This window comes from Schistocerca nitens, chromosome 4, assembly GCF_023898315.1.
Source record: "Schistocerca nitens isolate TAMUIC-IGC-003100 chromosome 4, iqSchNite1.1, whole genome shotgun sequence".
Taxonomy (NCBI): domain Eukaryota; kingdom Metazoa; phylum Arthropoda; class Insecta; order Orthoptera; family Acrididae; genus Schistocerca; species Schistocerca nitens.
The window spans coordinates 186,620,151-186,639,882 of NC_064617.1; the positions used below are offsets into that span (position 1 = coordinate 186,620,151).

At 43.9% G+C, this 19,732-nt stretch overlaps 1 protein-coding gene across 2 annotated transcripts in view; it reads left to right on the forward strand.

Moving 5' to 3' along the window:
- Positions 1-6,558: 6,558 nt before the first annotated feature.
- The window catches only part of LOC126251330 (zinc finger homeobox protein 3), a 112,268-nt gene continuing 99,094 nt past the window's right edge, over positions 6,559-19,732 (forward strand). The window contains exon 1 of one of the 2 annotated variants that reach the window (XM_049951675.1): positions 6,559-7,011. The gene's annotated coding sequence lies outside the window, so the exon portion shown is untranslated. The remainder of the gene's footprint in view (positions 7,012-19,732) is intronic. The other variant, XM_049951674.1, reaches the window with a different exon arrangement.

A 19,732-nucleotide genomic window follows, 5' to 3' on the forward strand; every position in this document is an offset into this window, starting at 1 on the left:
AAAGAACGTTGTACTTCTTTCATGCTGCAATACTGGCTTTACGCGTGGAACTTTTCATCACTGAGTAGACAGTCCTCCTGCAATTTGGGATTTAGGAGTAAGGATTACAGCAATAAAATCCAAAAACGTAAGGCTTGGGAGGATATGTGTAAAAAATTTATTCCTTATCTTTAAAATGAAAGTCCGTCGAAATACTATAACCGAATCTGCTATGTATTATTTTGGTTATTACTTGTTAGGGTATATTTTGATTTTGCTTTGGCCTCGTGAATTGAAAGTAATTTTTGATCAAGGTGTCGTTCCTCTAGCCTTCGGTAAGTCAATCAGCTAACTGCAAGACTTAGAGAAAGCCTTCGACCATGTAGATATGAATATTTTGTGAAATATATTACGCAGGAATGGACATTCTCAGCAAATAATAAAAGGTGATAGGAAGCCTACATAAAGGTACAAAAATAAGACTTCGGACTAACCATGTTACATCAGAAGACATACCATAAGCAAATGGGTTCGACAAGGGTGTAGCTTATCAGCCACACTTTCTAATGTATACATTGACTATATGATTGAAATACGGAAACAACAAATTGGTCTCATAACGTAATTTTTAATACAATGCTTTTTGCAACATCTGTTATACAGGATAGCGAGACTCGCTACAAAGTTCCATCTATAGACTGAACCAAATTTCTAAAAAAATCTCATATAAAAATATCCATTCCAAAAACAAAAGTGATGTCTTTCAAAACGTCAAAACCGCTGAGAACGAAGATAAGAATAAGAAACATAATCACTGAACAAGTTAATCACTTTGCTTTCATAAGCCCCAAAGTAAACTCGACATTGACAACAAACTACAGGAATATCGTGTGATATGCGGAACATTCGGGAATAAAGTGAGAAAAAGGCACAAAGGCCACCACACCATCGCTGTTTGGAAGCAAAAGCTGAACGAATACTACTAAGCGAGTAAGTAGAATCCAAGCGGCAGAAATGAAATTTCGAAGAGGAGTTAAGGTTCAAATGGTTCAAATGGCTCTGAGCACTATGGGACTTAACGTCTCACTATGGGACTTAACATCTGTGGTCATCAGTCCCCTAGAACTTAGAACTACTTAAACCTAACTAACCTAAGCACACCACACACATCCATGCCCGAGGCTGGATTCGACCCTGTGACCGTAGCAGTCGCGCGGTTCCAGACTGAGCGCCTAGAACCGCTAGACCACCGCGGCCGGCAGGAGTTTAGGGCTGTACAAGATTAGATAAACTAAGAAACGAAACCGTAATAGTAGAGCTTGCGATATATGCTATAAATTAGAACATCAAGTCTAATCGACAAAGTAGGCTACAACATTTGCGAAGAAAGGCAGGTTAAAAACTAACAAAACGTGCCTTAAATTTGAAACCTTTAGGTACAAGATCCGTAGGAAGACAAAGAAAAAGATGACTGGATACTTAGAAGACGGAACAGGTCTATGGCATAGTCTATGATAGAGGAAGAAGAAGAAGAAAGATTTCTAATGTTTCACCCAACTTGAATTCATTTCGTAACTGCCTCGAACAAGCACACAGCTCTTGCCACCGTAGTTCAGTCGTCTGCGCGGATATCCAATCTACCGATAGTCGCTGACTGGAGCGATTGAAGCAATGAACAGCACGTCTGAATCGCCACGACTAAGACGCCAGTGTGAAAGGATGGTTAAAATACTGTAACGTGGTCTTCAGCTAGTGATATCCAGCTAGTGACAGTAATTTCGTTGTAGACTGTTCTAGCAATTTTCCTATCTGCCGAGATACTGAAGCGATTATTAATTTTCATGGCGCTTTTTAACGACCATTGAAAGAAAAATATTCACTGTTTAAAGAGTCAAACTTGAACCACAAGCAGCCGGGAAGTAACGCGCGTACTGTGACAAGGACCGGTGGCACAGTGCAGTCTACATGCTCGACAAAATGTCAAATACTGTTCTGTCACGCATCTCTTACTGTAGTATTGCAAAGCGAAATTTAAGGCCCAGTCGATAATTAGGTCATTAGGAAAAGATAAAATGATTTCAAAGGATCGTCGGAACATAAATCTACAAAGCACATAAAATATCTCTGAAGCATTACATTTTTGTAGCATTTCCGTAAGATCACCTTCGGAAAAAAGTGTCTCTCGTTTTACCATACCCTTATTGGACTACATATCTGCATATAGTGCAACATGATCGTCCAAGTAAAACAAAACTGCAGAGGTTCCTTTTCTTTCTTTTTATGTGTGCAAAATTACCCAAGTGTGGTTTGGTGGATACGACAGTCATAACAAATACGTGCTTTACGGCAATATTACACAAAGTAATTTCCACTAAAGACAATTGCAACGAATAACAGCTTCAAGATGAGTGAGTTTTGAAAATGGCATTGACGTGTCTTCCATACATTGTAAATTACTAATCAAATTTTCTCAATAGCAAACAGCATGCTTTGTTGGTTGTTTGGAGTAAATGTCAAAGTAATGGTGTAGAAATTTAAAGCAGAAAGGGCCGCTTTCTCTAAGGACACTTATGTAACATAAATGTCTGGAAAAGCTTCCATATTTGTGAAATGTGCGTAATCGATACAACGTTATGCTACTGATCCGCCGTAATAGGTTACCCATCGGACTGAAAGCTCATATCTAATCAGTCGTTGATATATCGATGCCGGAACAGTTGTGTTGTTATAGGTCACTTGAGCTAAGAGATATACCCCTATAAGTACGCTACAACAATTTTGTTGCGTTGGCAACGCTCGTTGGAGTGATCCGGGATTAATCGTCCTGTTTTTGGAGAGCAGTGGGTATAAACAATAATACACCATCCTCCCCTAAAATTGCTGTTGTGGTATCACATTGTGAGCGCCGAGGAATTACTTCGTTTCTCAGTGTACCCTAAAAGCGAAATTCTCGAAGAATGAACACGATCAGTGGTATCTCACAATTAGAATCGTCACGCTTGTTAGTCAGAAGAGTAAAGAAACCAGCACACTGAATTACAGACAAGTATATTTAGCTCCTTCTCAATACAGGATTAAGAGTTCGAATAAAATGACCTTAGGTTATCCTTATGGAGAAGCTCAGAGCTAAGAAGCATCATTCATTTGAAAATCAGCTCACCCGTTCTCTATAAGACGTGTTGCAAATTGGATACAGTGAAATCTGCTAATGCTGTGTACATTGTTCAAGGTATTTAGGTAAGATTTTTAAAAAGTGATAAAATACAAAGCTCTGTAACGTTTATGTTTTTCGAGAGCTCGTTATATAAGAGATCTGCAGTGAAATTTTTCGCAGAAACGGCCGAAAAGGTGGAGAACATGTAGTTGTAGATTATTGGAACAGTGCAGATTTACATTCAACGCGACATACACTTAGCTTAACCGGGCTGAAGCTGCAAGCCTTCGTAAAAATTTATAAATTTGTGGTAAGGTCTTACGGGACTGAACTGCTTAGGTCATCGGTCCCTAAGCTTAGACACAACTTAATCCAATTTAAAACTAACTTACTCTGCGGACAACACACACCCATGCCCGAGGGAGGACTCGAACCTCCGAAGGGGGGAGCCGCGCGGATCGCAACAACACACTCTAGACCGCGCGGCTGGTGAAACCAAATTATTTCGTAGCAAGTTGTCGAACTCCGTTAAAAAAAAGCACACCGTTGCGCTTGAAATACGTCGGTATATAAAAATTTTAATAGTATTACTCGAGACTTTGCATGCTGTCACTTGTCTTAAAATCTTGTATTAGTACACATAATTAGTTTTTGGGTATTAGTAGCGTTGACTTAACGTCATATTGCCTGCACGTGTGGATTAATTGGTTGAATGCAGTAGATTACTCCAAGGCAAAATAACACAGTGTTTTTTTCCCTAACGAGCTTCAGTGTTACGATACATTAAGTCCACTGTTTTACTTTAGCGACCTGTAGCTTGTTGCTAAGGGTGCTTAACAATGGTATTTTGTTCTGTCTCACAAAGGAAGGAAGAATGGAAGAATAGGTTTAACGTTTCGTCGACATTGAGGTCATAAGAGACAGATCACAATCTCAGATTGTGTCAAGGATGGGGAAGGAAGCATCCATTTGCATGGAGCGATTTAGGGAAATCTCGGATACCCTAAACCTGGGTGGCCTGGCGTGGTTTTGACCGTCGTCGTCCCGAATGCGAGTCCAGTGAGCCAAGCTGGGTTTCTTTCAAACGGGGACGCTCAACCGCTATTTCTGGTCTGGTTTTTCTTCTCATGTATGATAAGTATTGCTCAGTTCCTGTTATTCTTAAGTCAAATTTGCTACGTATTTTGCAACTTCTGGATATCATTTCCTGTATAGAGCAATTGTGTATAATGTGTTCGTTAATATGCTATCGTTTTTGTCTTTCTACAGCTTCATCTTTAGCTTTATGATAATGTATCATAGTAAGAATATCCAGTTACTGTAAAGCAGTGTCCTCTGGTGTAGTTATTATACTAGGTCCTCGTACGAATAGTGAAGTAAGCACACCAGAGGATGTGGATTGCATTCACCTGTCGTGCTTTGGGTGGTATATGACATCGATGACAGCGCAAAAGTGCCCCAAGATGAAGGCTTAGTGGTTTGAAGTAGAGGAAGAAAACAACACACACACACACACACACACACACTAAATTGGATCAATGTTGTATTCTTCGTAAAAACATATCCAACAGCTGACTATCGAAGCAACATCATCTTGGATAACGTGTCTTCGCAAAACACGTTTGCTTATAACCCGCAAAACACGTTTGCTTATAACCGTTCATTATGTCGAACATTCGTGACTTGTTGTTGTTGTTGTTGTTGTTGTGGTCTTCAGTCCTGAGACTGGTTTGATGCAGCTCTCCATGCTTATCTATCCTGTGCAAGCTCCTTCATCACCCAGTACCTACTGCAACCTACATCCTTCTGAATCTGCTTAGTGTATTCATATCTTGGTCTCCCTCTACGATTTTTACCCTCCACGCTGCCGTCCAATGCTAAATTTGTGATCCCTTGATGCCTCAGGACATGTGCTACCAACCGATCCATAGTTCTAGTCAAGTTGTGCCACAAACTTCTCTTCTCCCCAATCCTATTCAACACTTCCTCATTAGTTACGTGATCTACCCACCTAATCTTTAACATTCTTCTGTAGCACCACATTTCGAAAGCTTCTATTCACTTCTTGTCCAAACTATTTATTGTACGTGTTTCACTTCCATACATGGCTACACTCCATACAAATACTTTCAGAAACGACTTCCTGCCACGTAAAATCTATACTCGATGTTAACAAATTTCTCTTCTTCAGAAACGCTTTCCTTGCCATTGCCAGTCTACTATTTTATATCCTCTCTACTTCGACCATCATCAGTTATTTTGCTCCCCCAATTCGTGACTTAATGACATGAAATGAAGCCCCTGCAGTCGCTATTTCATTTTTTTTTTTTTTAATCTGACAGATATCCAGTTTCCAACATATATGATCGTATTCAAACGGGCACATTGGCGTGTTACGTAGTATGTGCCACAGTGCCTGGCTTCAGTGTCATACAAGCCGCATTGTTTGTCAATCTTAGAAGACTGTCTCAAGTGCCAAGTGGGAGAAGAAAAATTTAAATAGGTATGTTGAATTCTCGCGTTATTACAATATACATATTAATACAACGGTGACCAAGAGACTTTATACGTGGGTTAACGACTCTTTTCGCTCGTCATTGTAGCATTACAGTCTCTTAAGCTTGTGAAGTACAGTAGTTACCAGTCGGCGGATAGCAACGGGTACGCATTCCGGACACGACTCTCCGGCGGCCAAGCACGTGGCCGCACTGAGCGGGCGTCGGCTTCGAACCCTGGGGGCTGCTGGCAGCGCGGAGGGAGGGGACGGGAGGGGAGACGCGCATCTCCGCCAACGCCGGCCCCCACCCCCTGCCTAGGTCGCGCCGCACCTTACATCGCAATTACTTCTTTTCTCTCGGAGGGACCAAGTCTTTTGCCGTCTCCGTCGTCTTTGTGTGTGTGTGTGTGTGTGTGTGTGTGTGTGTGTGTGTGTGTGTGTGTGTGTACGCCCCTCCGCCCCCGCGCGCGCGCTCGCGCGCACACACACACACTGGCGCGCGCGCGCACACACGTACACACCACCCCGCCGCCGGCACCCTGGGCTCCCCGCCCCTGTGTAGTTATAACACCCCCTCCCGCTTCCCTCTCCCCGCGCCTGCTGCAGCTCCTCCTCCATATCTTGTGCAGCTTGTGTATAAACGGTGAGCGCGCGAGAGAGAGGGAGCGAAGGCCCGGAGGGCGCGAGCGAGCGGGAGGGAGACACGCCGGCCGAGACACCTCCTTGAAAACTCTGCCCCCCCCACCCTCCACCTCACCCCACCCACCTCCTCGCGGCGCGCCCCCCTCCCGCGCCCCTCCCCTCCCGCTCGACGGCGCGGCGCTCCCCGCCAGTGCACGCTGCCCGCTCCCCTCCACGGACGCTCGCCCGCTCTCTCGCTCACGATTGATTATAAAGTGTATGCAGCGACGGCAGTTCGCGGACAACCTCCGCTCGGAGAGCATCGGTCACTCTTGTCGCATGGATAATATCGCCAGCGCCAAAAAAAGGAGGAGGAGGAAAAAGGACAAGAACTGGAGCGACCGAGCCTAACCTGCTGCTAGACTTCTTCCTTTTCTACATAGGCGCGCACTGCTTTCGTGAAAGGAGGGACACGTAATAGTATACACGAACGAGAAGGAAGACGGAGGAGGGAAGAGACGGCGACGCAGACGGGGGAGGAGAGAGAGGCTTTTCACTCGGGTGTCCGGCGAAGCGGCGGCATCGACAGCGACACGCCCGAGGACAGTGCCGTCGATTGTGCAGTGCGCTATGGTGGCGGCCGAGTGATTGTGTTGGCATGACAACAGCGAGACGCCGGTCGACGAGCCGTGAGATTCTGGCGCCGGGCGCCGACGCCAGTGCGCGCAAGTATCCAGGAACTCGGAGGAAATGCACTCAGGTAGGCGTGTGTGTTGCAGCCAAAACCTCTCTCGTGTCTCCCTACCCTGCATTGTTTACCATCGCATGTCTTGTCGTCCTGTGTGTGTGAATTCCCCGGCACCGCCGTGTGTGACACTACTTCTGCCCGTATCTGTGTTCTCTAGTGCCGTGCATGCGTCAGCTGTTCATTGCTTCATTCACGCACCTTGCCCCCTCAAGTGTTTCGTGTCTAGTTATGACAGTACGCCGATTGTGACAGGAGCGAGTGTACGCCTCTCGCCGCTCCACTGTAGCGACCGTTAACTATGAAAAGTCAGCCGTTTGTGAATTTATATGTCATTCACTGAAATGCGGACGGACTTGCGTCATAATAAACGAAGGTACAGCTAAAAAAATCCTTAAACCGCAATCAGACTCCAGGGGTGACACTGTTTTTAGCAGCCACTGAAAGTGCTCTGTGGATCCCAAGTTCCGGCAGTGTCTAAGCAGCGCTCTTTTGCATGAGAATCGTTCAGTGCGGATGAGCGCGCGGGCGCGCAGGTGATGCCGGCATCTCCGGCCTCGCTGGCCGGCATCTGACGAGCCGGCTGCCGCGCTTTCGGCCTACAACCGCCAGCGCGTCCGATCTCGATTCTCGGCTCGGACAACGCGCTCCCGCGTTATCAAACGCCGATAACAATGCACCTACCACTGTTGTGTCGCTACTGTTCGGCTCACTTTTCCCTCTCCTACTTATCCAGTTAGCTAATTAAATGCTGAGCTACAACCCTCGCTTCTCTATCTGCATATTCGGCTCTTGTCTCCCGTTGCAACTGGCAACGCATCTGGTGTGTACTTCTCGGTATCGGCGGGCGCTAGCACGTTTCCATTTACGCTCGGTGCGCGTCATTGCTTTTCTGCTGAACGCAGCGTTTCGGTTGATGAGCCAGTTACGAAACTATGTGAGGAGTGTGTAGTAATTTCACCGGTTGCGAAAGTCTGCCCGTGTTATCTTTTTTCCGAGGAAGCTACAGTTCCGTTTAAGACAGGAAAGGGGATCAGTCTTTTTATCAGTAGGCGGATATTTTCCGCGGTCGGGCAGTTGGATGCGTCCTGCATTTCGCCTACCTCAGCTTTTATCGTCGTCTAGAATTTGCTGCGGGGATTTTTCTGCGATTAGTTGTAAGTAACTCTGGATCACTAAAAATTAGCAACAGAATATCACGATTGCTGAAGAATTTGTGATAATCAGTTCCAATTACGCCAAGATGAGTCAGTGTACAGTGCTCTTACCTTATATTAGAGTATTTAATCTTAATATACCGTCTGCAGTGCCGCGTCCAGCACAATTTGGGGCTACACACCATTATTTACGGTGACTAAAATTAGTTTTTCCAGCTTTGAATATACTTCCGTTTCTCTAATTCTTCTGTTGATTACTTGCTGTGTGAATCGATGAGAGAAATCAACTATTAAAGTGAAAGTGAAGGCTAGCTCGTGACATGTTTGTGGTAGCAGAAGCAGTAAGTTTATAGCGACTGCAGATTGACTATTACAATAAAAAAAATCTGTGAGAAAGGTCGCAGTACGCCCACAAAGTATATGGTAGCCGTACTTTCCAATTTTGTGCGTTATACGATAACCGACTACGTGGTTTTTGCTGTTACGCACACAGTACCAGGCGAGGGTGGAATCAGTTTCACGTCGTATAGCATGGCAGAAAATATATTTAACTTAGGTTGGCAGTCGCGGTTCTGTGCAGGTACGCTTCTAGTCTGAGTAGTCCTGCCGGCAGACAAATGACAAATCATGAAGTTGTTAACTACTGTGATCGAGCAAATATGAACTATACTGCAGTTTGGTGCTTCTCTCCAGTTTATTCGGATGGCTCGAATTCCGGTGAGACCAAAGATTTGTATATATCATTTATTATTTCTTTCACCTCTGTAAATATAAATGTGAAAAATGCCGAGTTTCACCGTGTTTGAGAGCTGACGATGAATTTAAGGTCGTCCTGTCACTGGTTGGGTAAGTCATCTCAGAAAGGCCGATGTAGGCAAGCGCCTGGTAAAGCTGTGTGATATTCGAACCAGCCATCGTGTTGATGATAACTTTGACTATTTCATCTTAGCGGTACGCTGGCTTTAAACTCCTCTCAGAACGTTGCATACATTTAATGTAGAAACATTTTGGCGTTCGTATTACGGTTCCCTATATGTGTATTTAATCTAAAAATCCTCCTACAAAGTACAAACTTTTTTTTTTTTACAGAAAAGAGTACTTATCTTGCTCCAGAGGACGAGCGGAGGTTGCTTCAAACCAGTATTGTATTAAGGAGCGTCTAAATAAATGGTAGGAGGAGTTGCTGTTTGCGGCGTCTATGGTTTTAATTGACATCGGTAGTGGGAAATTATTTAAATTAGATAACGAAAATAGCTATATGTGTAGTGTTACGTGATAAAACAGTCTTGCTCTTTCGTTACAGACAGATAAAAAGCTAATTCGAAGTATGAAGTTGACGGGTTTTTGGGGGCAGTGAGTTGGAGCTGGGGAAATGTGCGCTGTGTGGGGAGCAGCGCTTTTGGGGCCTGTTGGGGCACGCCGGTGGGTTGTTAAGGCCAGGGTGCAGGTAGGCGGGGGTGGCCGCTTTATTGTCTCTGGGACGGCGAAGGCGTCCTCCTGTGTCGCCGGAGGAACCTCTTTCCTCGCCATTTTACTGCCCCTACAAGGACGTCGCTGTAAAATATAGACGCATCTTAGCCGCCGGGTCGGTCGCTGTCTCCGAAAACAGGGGTACCACCTCACATCCGGCACCCTCCCTCCCTACCGGCAGTCAGTCTCGGAAATCTGGAAGAGCATGGCAAAAAAGGAAATCTTGTCTTCACTATTGTCCTGCGGATTCCCTCATCGGCGTGTCACCCCGATGGTATTTTTACCGTCCCTTAGTTGCTGCGTCCTAAATTTGTGGTCGGTGGCCATCTCCCGCCGTTTAGTGAAGGATATGTTGGCGCAGTAACCGCCTAGGCTTGCACCTAACTTCGACAGCGGTAGCAGGTAGTAAACTTGCTCCCAAACTGGCCCCCGTGCTTTACAGCGCGTAAAGCTGGCCGTGTGGGTGGGTTGTGGCCGGTCTCCCATGCTTTTACACACACACACACACACACACACACACACACACACACACACACACACACACACGCCACAAATAATTTGGTATAGAAGCCGTATGTTAAAAGTAGTGTTCGTTATGTCAAGTGTGGTTCCAACTATAAAGTGTCACTCGTTAAAAAATTCGTCCAAAGAAATATCTTGGGATAATATGAACTTTGAAGGTGTTTACAGATATGGAAAGCGCCACTGGACCGTTTGTCACTTAAAATTTTCATTTTGTAATTGTTGCAGTGGAACTCTGAGCACAGGTTTCTTGTCAAATTAACAGCAGTAATAATACCACGTCTGGTAATGCAGTGTGATGTTCAAATCAACCATACGGTTAGTGACAGCGTTGTCTTTTTTATCTTAATGGCACGCTAGTTTTAAACTCGTTACATTAATTTGGTGTGTTTTAGAAGAGCATTTTAACTACTAATCCATACAACTCTTGTATGCAAACTATCATTGTTACTGATTAAACGTCAGGAGCATCTAATATCACCAGTCGCTTGCTGTGATTCTATTTGGCGGGAGATTTGTCTGGAAGGTCGTGTAATTTGTTAATCATTTTTCTCTGTTATACTGATAGCAAAGACAGGAGAATACAGAAAGTAAAGGCAGTAGAAAAACGTAAACTCATTTTTTTTCCCCTGGCGTGCAGTCGGACGAATCGAGTAAAAGTTGGCGCAAGACGCTATTGTTGTTAGGTGCTCGTATTTTATTTATGATATTCATTCCTGTTAGAGGCTGTGGGTGGAGATTCCACACTGCCAGCAGATGTGTGTTGTTCGAATCTCGTATTCTTGTCCGTTCTACCGTATCTATCCGCAAAATCAGTTGACGAGTAAGCGAAAGTTATCTGTGTGATTGGCTGCTATTTTTCGCAGGATTTATTGCTTTAATTTTATGGCCGTCAGAATGGTACGACACTTCAGTCAAGTTAAGAGTGGAGAGTACTTCGCTTGGACATTTCAGTGGTAATCAACGTAGTTGTAGCAACAGCGCCTGCCACCTAGTGGGTTGTATAGTTTTATCTTTGTTAGTGACGGCGCTTAGCCGATGGTGTGTTTCTGACGGGTGGATTCTCTGAAGAGTGGTGAGCGATCCACGATCTGTCGGCGCGTCTGTGTCGCAAGAGGCGATGTGTAGACACGAACTTTCCGCCCGGTTACAGGAAACTTAGCGGCTACGGCATCCGCCGACAAGCAAGCTGATAGCTGTCCGCTGCTCGTCTTCCAGACTGCGCGGAAGCCACACTTGTGGCAGTTTATACAGTGACATGAGTAATCAGCATTGCTTGTCTAGTCGGTCTCTCTTCTTAACTGTGCTTCCCTATCAAGCATCGTTTTCTTACTGTCGCTTTCTTCTTTTCGTTTGCAATGTCTAGATGTTAATTATTTTTCCTGCCACTATACATCTCCTGGGCTAGTATTCCAGAGACGCTCCTTTTGGTCTGTTGAATCTCGCGTAATTCCAGTTGTTGGGAACGACATGTTGTAATTGGTCAGACGACTGATACGATACACAGAGGTGAAGCCTGATTAATAAGGTTGCCTCGCGTCAGGACTTTATAACTACTGGACAATTTTTCCGACTAAAACTAGATAATCATGACAAGATCAATATGCGACTCCTTAGTTCTCAGTTCGTTCTTAAGTCTAGGACAAAATAATTTTCTGTTATGTAGCAATCACACATTCGTTATCTTGCACTACAGCTTGGTATCTCGTTGCTGTAGTTATTGTGCAGCCTGTGCAAAGAGATTCCTTGTATCAATATTTCTTCATCGCCTGTCACACGATCCCACAATTGGCCACCTGCAAAACTTCGTTAATTTCATGTGAACTGTAATAGCATAATTTTCGTCTAATTTCTATACATTTTATATTGCGCTGAAACAGAACAAATCAATTTCCTGTGTCGGCAGTCTCGCCTTAGGTTCTGACTTTGGCCGGGTTTCTAACACGTCTTGTGCCTTGTAGGGTAAAAACTTGAATCATGTGCCTGTCAGTTTACTGGCGAAATCAGTAAATCACTCATATTTTAGTTTCAAAAAATATGTATGTATATTGTAATTATGCGGACTCCTTTCAAGATGCGGTGAGATAACGGATTTTGTAAATTTACCAGTATTTATTTTTTGCGAATACGACTTCTGATCAGTTGCATTACAAATCTCGTGCAGTGTTGATTTGCTGGTGGAGATTTTTGCTTAAAATTATTCGCTCGCAAATAAATCTCGTTGCTTCCGTTGCGCTGAGAACACTCGTCGAATCACGGCACACGTTGAACATGTAATCTGCTATACCGCTGTGAAGAAGTGATAAGGTCCTTTGAAAGATTATCGACAGTACACCAACTTCAGTGCTACGCAATGGAAACCGTATACACAGACTCTACGTAGAATTGTGCGACGTCAGTTTAATTTCGAAGATGGGCTCTGCGTTGCTGTTTAAAAAATTGTGACATTTGTCGGGCGAAACGTCTTTGAGTGCATGACACGCAGTGTTTTCACCAGCGCTTTTTGTTGCCAGTCATCTGCATTTTAATACTTGCTTGTATCGGTGCAATATTGCATTTTACTATGGGGGCAGGATCGTTGAAAGATGGTTTTGTTTGGTGGAAGTATTACTTACATCATGTTGGCAGTGTCGTGTGTATGTAAAATAATTCATAATTTTGGTTTTGTGTATATGTTGTCACTTTCCCAGTGCACATTTATTGAATCAATTTCTCACAGTTTCAAAGCGCTTGCCCGTATGACAGAAATGGCTTTTCTTCGTTTAGCTGTACGTATGTGTGCACCAAAGTGTAATAAACGAGGGACATTTTTGCTCTGTTCCTTTGCAGATATTTCTGATTATTTCGTCTTTATTGCAGATCTTTACGTACCGTTCACGCCAACGGTGTCCAACTTATTAGGTTACCTGAGTCAAACTGGAAGAAGAAGGTGTATTTGGGTCGCACATAATATACTTACGAACCAACAACAGTAGAAACCCGCGATGGACCAATGGGAGATTAGCATTGTGTGGCAGGAATCCATATTGAAATTATTATTATTATTGTCGATAGTCTTATGGACGCTCACGTTTTGGTTCGCTTTGATACTTGCTTTGGACCGCATGGGGGCGCGGATTGGACACCCCTCTTTTACACCGTTTATTGATAATATTGTGGGGACACCCGTTATTTCTTATCGTTATGCTTAGTATATCTTATTAAGTACTTCATCCTTTGGGTAAGCGTGGGCTCCGTTATTTTATGGAGATTACAACATTGTCGATGCAAGTTACAATGAAAGAACATGGGGGTTTTCGATTCGACAATCTATGTAGAAGAACGGAAAATATACAAGGTAATCCTCATTTTATTGCAAACAACTGAAAAATATAGCTGGGTAAACGAAGAACAGCTGTTTTATCGTTCCAACTAAATTTTATTTCCAGCTGTATTTCTGGATGAACTCTGACTTGCACTTGGCATTCCACCCACGACTCTGGTTGGCGTTGTACGTGCGTGGGAAGAGTTAACATCGTAGAAGGCGGTATTAAGGTGCACTACTATTTTCCGGTCTCGGTTCGTTATTCGCGTGAGCTGTGCGTGATCTCTCACCAGATGGATTAAATAAGTGTCCGGAGCGACTGTGTGTTCTCGGCGCAGGCCGTGGTCCAGGGCGTCGCGTTATGAAAAGCTGATGAGCGTTAACGAGACTGGCTGAGCTGGGGCCGAGCGGCGGTGTCACCGCTGCGAGGCCCCGGCCGGTCTGGGCGCATCTGGCGTCATTTGTCGGCCCGGGCAGCGCGCCTATCTGGCGTGTTTATCTCGGCCCTTACCTGCTGCGCTGCCTCGCCGTAGCCGCCGTCCCGCTGCCACGCACTGATTTCCCAGCCCGGCTCGGCGGGCATTTCTTGCCCCGGAACGACAACACTGTGTGACTTAGGCGTGTGCCGAAAACCAGGACCGAGATTTCGGTAGTAGAGTTGTACGAAGCCTTACAGCAATCCTCGCTCTGACGTAAGAAAATAGTATTTAGATGGCGCGGAAGCCGTTCCACAGATGAAACAGCCGGTTAGTGTGTTTCCACGTATCATACAAAAAATAATTCCCAGTGTGATCCGCCATCCAGTACTTTATAGCAAGAGTTACAGTGTAGCACAAAAACTCATATTTCACCTTCCACTGTTTCCTTATCGCTTCTACAGCAGTCAATTTCTCATCAGTTTCCGTTTCCAGAAACTGTTCAAACTTCACATCGCACTTGACCATACATTTTGTTTCCTTTACGTCAAAGATAAAATCCGCTGCAGTTGTAAAAATTGTTTATTTCTAGAAAGGAAGGCACTACCAGGTTTCAGAACATATGTCCCATCTTCAGGTGCGCATTAAAATGTGAGTCCATAAAGACTGCATATCCCAGGTTTCGATTGTGCTGACAATTGATCTGATAAGTGTCTGTGGGGCACTGTGTTCGAAAGACCGCCCTTCTGTGTTCGTGCGTATCCATGTGTGGCGCGCCCCGAAGTCTGGACGGTTGCCCTCCGCTGCGAAAGGGTTTCTCGCAGACCTAGGGAAGAAGAGGACATCCTGTTGCATGTCAAGGAATGCACTATTTTAAGTAAAGTTATACATTCATTGCGGACTCACATTTTTTATGCACCTTAGTTGCGACATGTCCTGAAACAGGGTAGTGCTTTCCTTTTCAGAAGTAAATAATTTTTTTCAACTGTAGCGTATTTCATCGTTTGACAGTAAATAACAGTTGTGGATACACTCTGAAGAGAGACTACTATTTTTTCTGCGTCTCTTTCTGTTCATCGATAGTACTGTTGCTAGTTTATTGAGATAAAAAAAGCGCAATATCCAAAACAAAGCAAGAGTTAGTAGACAGAGGTAATTCACACAATTTCTTAACGTATTTTACGAGATCTATGGGTTGTATTTAAATTTAATTTTTTTCCTCGCATTGGGAAATAAGGTGCAGATTTTTTTTCCATATCAACTGTGCGTCGTTTGTTCGTTGCTGTATGAGAATATTCAAATTATATTGTACACCGTTTCCGATAAAACAGTGCTCTAGACAAAACTGCGCTACTTCTTTTTTACGTTGTAGCACCATAAAAAGTGCGCACTAGTACATCAGATTGAAATATAAAGGACTGATAACCCTGCAGTTTAGTCCCTTTACTCTCCAACCCAACTAATCAAATGTAAGATGCTTATTTATTTTTAGATATTTATTGCCATCAGAATTTCAGCTCCTGTAAATATTTTCCAAATTTTTCTTCTCGTCATCCACACTATATACAAGCAGTAATATATTTCTTACGATAAACGACGTTCGTTTGTCAAGCAGAGTCACACCTTGCTTCATTTCGGTCACTATTTTACAATCACAGAAAACAATACCTGCTATTTTGTTTTAGGTTCGCTTACAGCGTTTTCAGCACTGCTCCCGACAGTGTAGACACGCCTTGTTAGATTTAGATCCGGTTAGCTAATTGCACGTAATCAAATGTTTCGTGAGCTCATAGATGAGAAGGCGTCTGAGAAGAAGAATTCTGCAGACCGGAAGTAACGGATTGCGTATAACGGTAAGTGCCGATAGCTGTTTCGCAAGAAATTGCGTGAAATTCACTCGAACAACGTCAGCGCTAATTAGGCATCGTGTCACCTTCCAGCGAAGGCGGCGCCTGGTACTAGGATGTGAATGAACTCTGGAGCTTTCTGCAGCCGCGCTTACTAAAGTTTTACGTGGATTCTGGACTTTCCTAACATAATAAATTATCTGCAAGCGATCATCACCACCTTCGTTGATGGTAATGAACTGTAAATATAATTTTATCCGATATTTGGATGTGAACGATTCCAATTGCATATTACTTTCTTGGAAATTCCACATGACATTTTTCTGAAATATTAGACTGTGGATCATTGGAGGTAATGTTGCTGCAAGCCGTTCCTGAGCCTGCGAATTATTAGTACATGTTTGATTATGAATCGTGTGGAAAGAATTGCTGCTATTTTCACGGTTAGAGATGGAGTTTGTGGATCTCCCATCATTGGAGATAAACTTTATTGTGCTTAGCGTCGGATGTTTCTGTTGTGTTGGCAGAAGAGCCAAGACCGTGTTACTAGAGGAGGCCGAAATGCACGCGTTTTAGCTCACGCAGGCTGGCGTGAGGAGGGAAGGACTATACTGACGTGAGGTCTGGAACATGACAGGGAATTAGAAATCAGAAAGCGGACGTAATTAGTTTGATACTTTAATCCATTAATGATGAACGTCGCTCTTGACGGTACATGATTCACAATATTATCTGTTCAAATTATAGTGACTGAATATGGCGCCTTGCTAGGTCGTAGCAAATGACGTAGCTGACGGCTATGCTAAACTGTCGTCTCTGCAAATGAGAACTTATGTAGACAGTGAACCATCGCTAGCAAAGTCGGCTGTACAACTGGGCGAGTGCTAGTGAATCTCTCTAGACTAGACCTGCCGTGTGGCGGCGCTCGGTCTGCAATCACTGATAGTGGCGACACGCGGGTCCGACGTATACTAACGGACTGCGGCCGATTCAAAGGCTACCACCTAGAAAGTGTGGTGTCTGGCAGTGACACCACAGTTTCAACTTTAATTTGCTCAAAATATTAGTGCCGAAGTGGAACTTGATGTTGATAATTTACATACCGTTAAATTTTTACTGATACCTTGCGAAGGGGATGAATGAACTAATGGACGTCGTGTCCGTATGAATGTGACGAGCCTTTCATCAGTTGGTTGCCACGAATCAAAATCGAGTAACGGAATGGTTATTGGAAGTCACTGAGACCAAGTATTTACTACTGTCCGCACTACACCGCTGTAACTTGGACCACTGTGCGCCCACGGCTTGTATACACGCCCCCTTCAGTTGACGACCTGAAAATAGCGCAGCTACCTCGCAACCGTGTCGTCGGCTCGTCAGCTTGTCCGCGCACGTGCGACACAGTCCCAGTATTAATACCGGCAGCGACATCATAAGTGGAGCAGATAACGGACGAGCGACCAGGAATAAAGCCGCGGAGGACGCGTCAGTCCGGCGCCGGGCGCAGACTCTGTGTGGAGTCCACTGTCTTCATTAGCGGCCGCGACCGCCTTTGCCGACGGCCGCTTTGACTGCGGACTCGTGGTAATTGAGGACGGGAGGGAGGGGGGGGGGGGTTGTGCTCTCTAGGTGAGGCCGACTTCGATCAGTGTGCCTCTGTCTCGACTGCCCCACGAAGCGGGCGCAGCGGCTCGCTTGCCACCAGTTTCCGGGAGCCTACCGTCTGACCCGGCCTGTGACAAAACGAGAGACAACTCGAAGCGGAATGATCTCGGGACCACGACGAAAGTACTGAATCGTACAAATTACCCTCGCAAGCGTCTGAAAGTGCCGACACCATTGTAGGAATCTTTCATGAATTTGGAATTCGTCTTGCTCGCTTGACTTGGCGTCAAAGAGCCTTTACGATTTTTGTAATGTTTTATATTTATGGACGTGAAGTTCAGAACTCAGATATCGTACGCGCAAAGCAATCCTCAAAAGGTTTCGACATTTACCAATCGTCTTTAACAGTCTAGTGCGTTGGTAGTCAAAGCTTTTTACCTGTCGCCGGCATTTATATCACTGTTGCTAGTAAAATTTTCAAACCACCCATCGGTTTCACAGTAAAGGTGATTTATACAGTAGGGAAATAACTATACTTTTTAAAATGTGTAAAACGGAGTTACAGCAAGTTAAAGCATGTAATTATAATTATTCAACAAATACTGTGTCAACATTTTATGAAAACTTAATGAAAACGTTTGTAAAACCCCCACCGCCGACCGTGATACCTGGAACGCTCGCCATTGGGCGGTATGAACCACTGGTGTAGAGCTAGGTCACCTTTTCCACAAATAACGTGACTGTGGAGTAGAATGCATGCCTTCCACTTGGGATGCCAGTATTCGACTCTCGGCCAATACAAATTTTTAAACTAAGGTGGATATTTTGCGAGTAATTTCGTCGAACTTAAAATATAAAAAAAGATGGAAAAAAGTCGATAGTGCCCGAGACCGGCAATAACCCGGTTGCAGGTTATAGTGCCATTTCGATAAATTTTTTTCCCATTCAGTTCGAGTACCTACGTCATTTAAATACAAAATTCATCAAATACATGCTGATCATGGTATGGCTACTTTTATGAGAAATACATTTCTTCTTAATGCTGATATCGCATTGCTCATAAAAATCCAGTTTCTATTGTATGTATAAATTTTTAATTGTCGATCTTTTATAAAAGATTCTGTAAATTAAAAAATTGCAAATTAAAATTTACTTGTCTTTATGTATTTTATGTATTCTCGGAATTGTTCGTTCAATTTGCACATTTTTATATAATTTATCACATCCAGGAAGCGAACTCATGCCGCCCATGTATAATACCGAGCATTCTAACACAGAGACCACAAGAGTTGCATAGACATGCTGCGGGATACTGATATTTGAATTCTCAATTTCATGTAACTTAAAGAAATACTAAACTGCAGTTGCCGTGTGGTCCCGTAGTGAGACTAGATCTTTCGATTTTCGCATCTGGCGACGACCACGAAAGACTTTATGAGACACATCGACACACCCCAATATATGTCGATATAGAGAGCAAGTTCGCGGTTTGTTTCTACATGTATATTCTGGAAGCCAATGTGAAATGCATCGCGATCTCCGTTTATCCCATGACTTAGAGCTGCTTCTTACCAATTACTTTGAAGCAAAGGTAGATAGATTGGTTGAAATGCATCTGCGAGCACTATAGTTAGCCGAATCTTGTTTGCATGGTCCTGATGAGAGATTGTAGTACATCCTTAAAACTGTTTCTTGAAATTTTTTGTGTATCCTTCATTTGGGTAGTTGGCATTAAATCTTAGAGCGTCTACCATATCAGGTTTATAGCGCCTCCGTACTGTCCTCTCAGCGCGTTCTTGGTTGTGCAGATTTTAACAAGCAGATTTCAGTCGATTGCCATAAACAACTGCACTTAAAGTGGATTGCGCTTTGAACGAGGAAAAAGGTACAGTAATTCCCCTTTGGACACCTGGCTTCCCCGTCAAAAGCATCTAGACTCATTAGCAAATCACTGTACAATATCCACCTGAGGTTAATTGATAGACTTTTCTTCTCCCTTCCCTTTCTAAATTATTTCTGTTAACATAGCTTCTACACTTTTCTTCTCGCTTCCCCTTTCAAATTATTTCTATTAACATAGCCTCTGATATTCTAATTTTATTACGGTTGTGTCCGTTCGTACGTATATGGAGAAACGGTCATAGCAAATTACCGGTATCCTGCCTTACGAAGATGTGTTGAGATTAAAGCAACATCGCTGTAATGCTTTTTTAGTAATGAACCTAGGCGGTTTCCAGCTCTGGTGCTGTACGACACACGTTCTAACAACAGTCACTTGAACCTGGAAACTTTAGCACAAAGACGAGCTGTGTTGATAATTTGATGGAACGAAACTTCAGTGAGGCATAACAATATTTTGCCACGAAAACGGCAGATGAAACTGCACCAAACATTATTAAAGAACGTGTTTGCACA